The sequence below is a fragment of the Acinonyx jubatus genome, chromosome D1, assembly GCF_027475565.1.
Source record: "Acinonyx jubatus isolate Ajub_Pintada_27869175 chromosome D1, VMU_Ajub_asm_v1.0, whole genome shotgun sequence".
Taxonomy (NCBI): Eukaryota; Metazoa; Chordata; class Mammalia; order Carnivora; family Felidae; genus Acinonyx; species Acinonyx jubatus.
In genome coordinates this window covers 28,624,443-28,630,574 of record NC_069390.1, presented here as the reverse complement: position 1 = coordinate 28,630,574, position 6,132 = coordinate 28,624,443, and positions in this window count along the sequence as shown.

Here is a 6,132-nt window from a genome sequence, read left to right as displayed (position 1 = left end):
TACTTTTAAGTCCAGTGCATGAATTGCATATTTTAAGTGTTTCTATGACTTTAAGCATTACGTTTTCTTGAGGCGCCTGGGTGGCTCAAATGGTTAAGTGTCCCACTTTGGCTCAGGTCACGATCTCGCAGTTCTTGGGTTCGAGCCCCGCATCAGGCTCTCTGCTGACAGCTCAGAGCTGGGAGCCTGCTTCAGATTCTGTGTCTCCCTCTCTCTCTGCCCCTCCCCGGTTCTCTCTCTCTCAAAAATCAATAAACATTGAAACAAAAAATGAATTACATTTTCTTTAACTGTTTGTCACGAGTCAGCTTTATCATGTTTGGACAACAGAGCTCCTGTTTATAAGTTCATAACCTAAGCTGATTTGGTTGGTGGTAACAACACGGTCCTCAGTGTGAAATTTTTCTATTATTATTTTTTTTAAGGTTTTAACTTTTATCAATGTTTATATACATGTACATACTCTAAAAAGTCAAGTTGTTGCTCACGACTTATTCCAAAAAATAGTTCTCTGACTGGTTATGCTCTGTGTGATAGTCCACGTCCAGAAGTTCTTAGAATGAATTCATTCTTTCAGCAACCTCCACAGCACATCTACTGTTTGTCAGGTCCCTGAGGATAGGACACTGAAGAAGAGAACTCCTGCCCCTGTAAGTTCTCGATGTCAGGAGACTGGGGTAGGGGATGGGACGTGGCAAGCTTCATCTTCCCTTTGGCAAGAAGGAGGTACCAGTTGTGTTCATTTCTGGGTCTCCTTCCATGCTTTCCTCCTCCTTTTTCTCTCCCTTTCTTCCTTTCCTCGGCACACACTGTGTGTTACTCTGCCCCAAGCATGTGCTAGGCATTCAAAGAGAGCAGTGAACAAGGCAGATGGTGACCGTCCCTGCACTCCCTCGTGCAGCCTGGGCCTAGAGAGGACGCGATCCTGATGCAGCTCGGCAAGGGCTATGCCCAGGGCAGCGGGGGGCGGGGGTGGCTCTGCAAGCTCCTAGCAGGGGGCCTGATTTGATCTTGGTGTCAGGGAAGACTTTCTCAGGAAGTGACAGCTAGATGGGACATGAAGAACAATAGAAACAATTCAACTGAAGACTAAGGGGAATAAAAGGTGCCTGGGCGGCTCAGTCCATTAAGTGTCTGATGTCAGCTCAGGTCATGACCTCACAGTTCCTGAGTTTGAGCCCCACGTCAGGCTCTGTTGCTGACACCTCAGAGCCTGGAGCCTGCTTTGGATTCTGTGTCTCCCTCTCTGGCTCTCCTCCCTCACCTCACCCCTCACACTCTGTCTCTCTCTCTCTCTCTCTCTCTCTCAAAAATAAATAAACATTTAAAAAATTTAAAAAACACACACACACAAAGAGTAAGGGGAAGAGTCCTCCAGGAGAAGGAATGGCATACATGAGGGCCCGGAGGCCAGAGACAGTAGGGCACATCCAGAGACAGCACAAGCCCCACATGGCCAGAACACAGACTGCCAGAGGAGGCTGAGGAGGAGGTCAGAGCCAGACTGGGGAGGATCTTGCTAGGGAATTTGGATTTTATCCTGGGCCAATGGGAAGCCAATAAATGGGCTGTACACAGGCAGAAGCAAGATCAAGTTCATTTAGTTAATGAGTACTGCGACTTTGAATTGAGCAACGGGTTAGATGGCAACAATAATGTCTGCAGGAGAATAATCAGGCAACTACCACAGTCCTGGCAGATGATGATGTTGGGGATGGAAGTCCCCTTGGGTTTACCCACTACGGGGCTCTCCAACACTGGTGTGTCTCAGAATGCCCTAGGGAGCCCCTGAAACATCCAGATCCCCAGTATCATCCCAGACCTCCCAAATCAATCTGCATCAAGCTAGGATGGCGACAGTGAGATGCAGCAAATGGAACGGAATCAAAAGAGATTTTGCACAAGATCTGATGACAAGTCAGGGTGAAGGAGACGAAAGGGCCCAGGATAGCTCCCAGTCTTGGGCACTTTCTGGTGATTTTATTTGTGGAAAGAGGGACTGTGGAGAGGCTGGGGGGTGAAGGGGAGGAAAGTACTGGGCTCTGTTTTGAATACTGTAGGTTGAGTTGAGGTGCCCACAAGACTCTGGGAGGAGGTGCACAGTAAGAATAATAATATCACTAATGTTTACTCGGCCCTGCACTACGTGCCAGGTCTCCCATTAAGTACACAACTGGATTCTGTTTCCACGAGGCATGTGGATATATGGGCCTGATGCTCAGAAGAGGTTTGGGCTGGAGACAGGAGCTGAGACACTGCATTAAATCTAAACTCAGGGTCTAGACAGGTAATGTAAAGGATTGAAGCCAGATGGGTGTAACACACCCGGGTGTGGTGGGCCTATGGTGAGCCAGAAAGTAAATACCCAGTCTGACCCCACATAAATTCAGACCTTAAAAAAGTACTGGGCAGACCAAATAAAATTGATGTGTGGCCAGACCAGATTTGTCTTTCTGGCCCCCAGTTTGTGTCCTCTGCAAGACATGGTAATTAAGCTGTGGGAGAGGGAGGGGTTGCCTAGGAGAGAACATACAACGGGGTAAACTCACACATGAAAAACTGGCTTTGGCTAAACTCCCCAATTGGTGACTTCTTGGGGGGCAGCAAGAGACTGATGAAGTGTCTGATTCTGATGCTGCCTAATCACTGTGTGAGACGAATGCCTACTATGTGTGCTTCCGTATCCCTGACTGGGTAAACTTTAGAATACAGGGATATTGGGGATGGAAGTCCCCTTGGGTTTACCCAGTACAGGGCTCTCCAATGCTGGTGTGGCTCAGAATGTCCCAGGGAACCTGTGAAACATCCAGATCCCCAGTATTGTCCCGAATCAATCTGCAATGAGGGTTCCAGGCATCTTGATTTTGACAAGCTCCCAGGTGATTCCCATGCACACACATGGTGCAGGAGTTGCATCTCTAGGCCTACCGCTTTGGATGAGGAGAGAGCTCACCGGCATGCAGCTAGAAAGGGACATGGCCCGCCTACGCTCTACTGGTCACCCTAGCCCTTCCTGGGAGTCCATTAACCCCCCACACCCAGACTAAGTCCCAGCCCAGGGTTGGGGACCAATGTGTCTTTGGTGTATTCGTGGCTCAGGATCAGATCAGCAATGCTCCTACCCTGACTTTGTACCCAATTCTAATAACTAGATTCAGTCTCACCTCACTCCCCTCTTCCTAAGCTCCTGCCTCCTTCCTTGAGTCCATAACTAGGTTCTACCTTGACCCCTGTGCTGAAGCCCTGCATTGGTATCTCCCCAGGCTCTGGGCGCCCCTGAAGCGGGAAATGAACGCACCTGAGGAGCATGGTGCTTCTGGGTCTGTGTCAGAAGCTCTTCTGTCATCTGAGCTCTGGAGAGAAGCATCTTTCAGATGGTAGGAGGCCAGTGGGCATATGGCACAGGCACACCTTTCAAGGGATGAGGCTATTTTTGTCACTCACTATAAATAGCAGAATAGGCCATAGCATGTGGTCAGTTACCTGGAATGCCAGAGTAGGATTCTGGCAAAAAGTCTCTCCCACACTCCCAAAACTAAGAATAAGCACAAGCTTGGCAGCATGTGCCCATGACCATGCCAAGTCCTCAAGGAGTATCACATGGGCAGCAGAAGGGGATGTCAGCTCTTGGGAATCTGTACAAGGAGGGAAAATAGCCTGGGTGGTGTTAGTAGGTTATGGTTACAAGGAGAAACACATGCATTTAGAAATATAGACATGGGAGAAAACACTTTAAATGTGACCATGTATAAAATTAAAAGACTAAGATGATAAAACTAACACTTAGGAATGAAGCGTGTGTCTTTCTGTAAATAATTTATCCTCAGGCAAGCCTATTTGGATAGCACCTTTACAGGATAATTTTGGACTACAGGGCTAATTGAAATTAATTGTATGCAAGTCCCTGTATCAGCCATTCCTACCGATAGTGGCTGGCATACGGAATACTGGTTAAGAGCTAACATCTTTATTTTTATTGTCTTTAGACCTGGATTTGAATCATGGCCCTGCTGCTGTGTCAGTGAGTCACTCGATGTCCCAGAGCCTCTGCTTTTCTCGTCTCTAAAATGGAGATAATAGGGGCGCTTGGGTGACTCAGTCAGTTGAGTGTCCGACTCTCGATCTCAGCTCAGGTCATGATCTCCCAGTTCGTGAGTTCAAGCCCTCTGTCAGGCTGTGTGCTGATGGTACGGAGCGTGCTTGGGATTCTGTCTCTCCTTCTCTCTGCCCCTCCCCTGCTTGTGCTTGCTCTCTCTCTCTCTCTCTCTCTCTCTCAAATAAACTTTAAAAATAAAAATAAAAAATAAAATAGAGATAACAACAGAGTCCTGAGGGTACTTTTATGGCAATTAAATAAGGTGATGCATATTTTCTACATCTTGGCTGATTTCTGGAACTTAAAGTTTTTTGTTGTTATTGCTGTTTTTTTAGTTTTTGAACTTTGTAAACAGTTTTGGCCTGTAGGGATGGAGACTTACATTTGTCTTTGGGCCAAATTTTTCCCTTATTTTGGGAAGACTCTTTGTGTTAGGACCCTGGTAACCAACTGGTGATCTACCGGGGGCCTATCGATGAAGACCTCTGCATTGTTCCTTCCAGCAGCTTCACGGCAGGGAACATGAGAACCAGCCAAGCAGCAAGAAGGAAAGCACAGGTTGGATGAGGTCTGGAGATTGCTACAACTTTAGGGACTTCAAGGAAGAGCCAAAGCATGCTTCGAAGGGGAGAGAGGACAGGTCCCACAACTGAGCCGGCGTAAGTTTGAACCAATGTAATTGTCATAGTAAATCCAGTAAAACTGAACTAACATTTATTGCATTGTTATAACAGACAGGAATTTACTCAAGAGGGACAAAGTCTTGCTTGGTGTCTTTGTGGCAGTGACACAAGTGCACCTGTTGGTGGTGCTAATTCTCCTCCATGAAAACTGGTAAATCAATCTAGACTTCATCTTAAGTTTTCCTGACTTAACCACACTTCGGGGGTTGGTGCTGGTGACATGGCAGTGATTGGGCCCCTTCTCTAGCAGAGCTTCCACTTAAAGAGACACAATAATGAATATGTTGATACAAACTGTAGGTGAGCATTCAGCAGGAGAGGGACACGGCTGTATGAGATGCTATAACAAAGAAGCCTCCCCCAGGTGGAGGCAGGTGGGGTGCAGAGCCTCTAAGGAACTGAAGGGAAGCCAGGGAGGCCAGTGAGGTCCCACCACAGGGCTACATGGGAGAATGGCAGTGGGTGATGTGGAATAGGAAGGCTGGGCCCATCCATGTACAAACTGGATTATAGCCCAACAGAGTGAGGAAATACTGTGGAGGTTTAAAGGGGAGGCAGGGTCATGGTCACCTCTGCATTTCAAGTGTAGCCCCATTGGGAACAGACGGGGACAGACAAGAGTTTGTGAAGAGGTACCAGTGAGGAGACGAGGAGATGATGAGAACGAGGCTAGGTGACAGTGGTGGGATGAAAACTCGTGGCTCCAGAGATATTCAGGGAGGGGCTCAAAGGACCAAAACCTGGGCCTTGCTGGCCAGTTGGCTTCCAGCCTCCCACAAAAGTCAATGTTTGATAGTAACAGCCCTACAGCAAAAGCAGGGCCTCCTTCAACTACTTTCTAATCTTTGGGGCTATTTTCCCACTTTTTAGCTGAGTATAAATTCAGGTCCAGGTGGGGCTCAGTCAGTTAAGCATCCAACTCTTGACTTCGGCTCCCTCAGGTGATGATCCTGCGGTTAATAGGATCATCTGAGCCCCATTTTGGGCTCCAATGCAGATCCTGCTTGGGATTCTCTCTCCCTCTCTCTCTGCCCCTCCTCTGATTGCATGTGCACTCTCTTTCTCAAAATAAATAAATAAACATTTTTTTAAATTTAGGTCCAGGTTTTTCAAGTACTTCAGGAAGAATATTATTCCAAACCTAAAGGAAATGACCATGCAAATAAATTCATTTGCAAAGTTTTAAGCTGTTTTGCTTCCCAAAGGGCTAAAAGGGATATTTTGAACAACAATGACCTGAAGAATACTGAGTTTTTCCTTTGGTTAGTTTCTTGTGCTTTTTTTAGCACACACTGGCTTTATTTTAAAGGATAAATGATGAGCATAGATAACAAGAAAGATCCCTTAGAACTA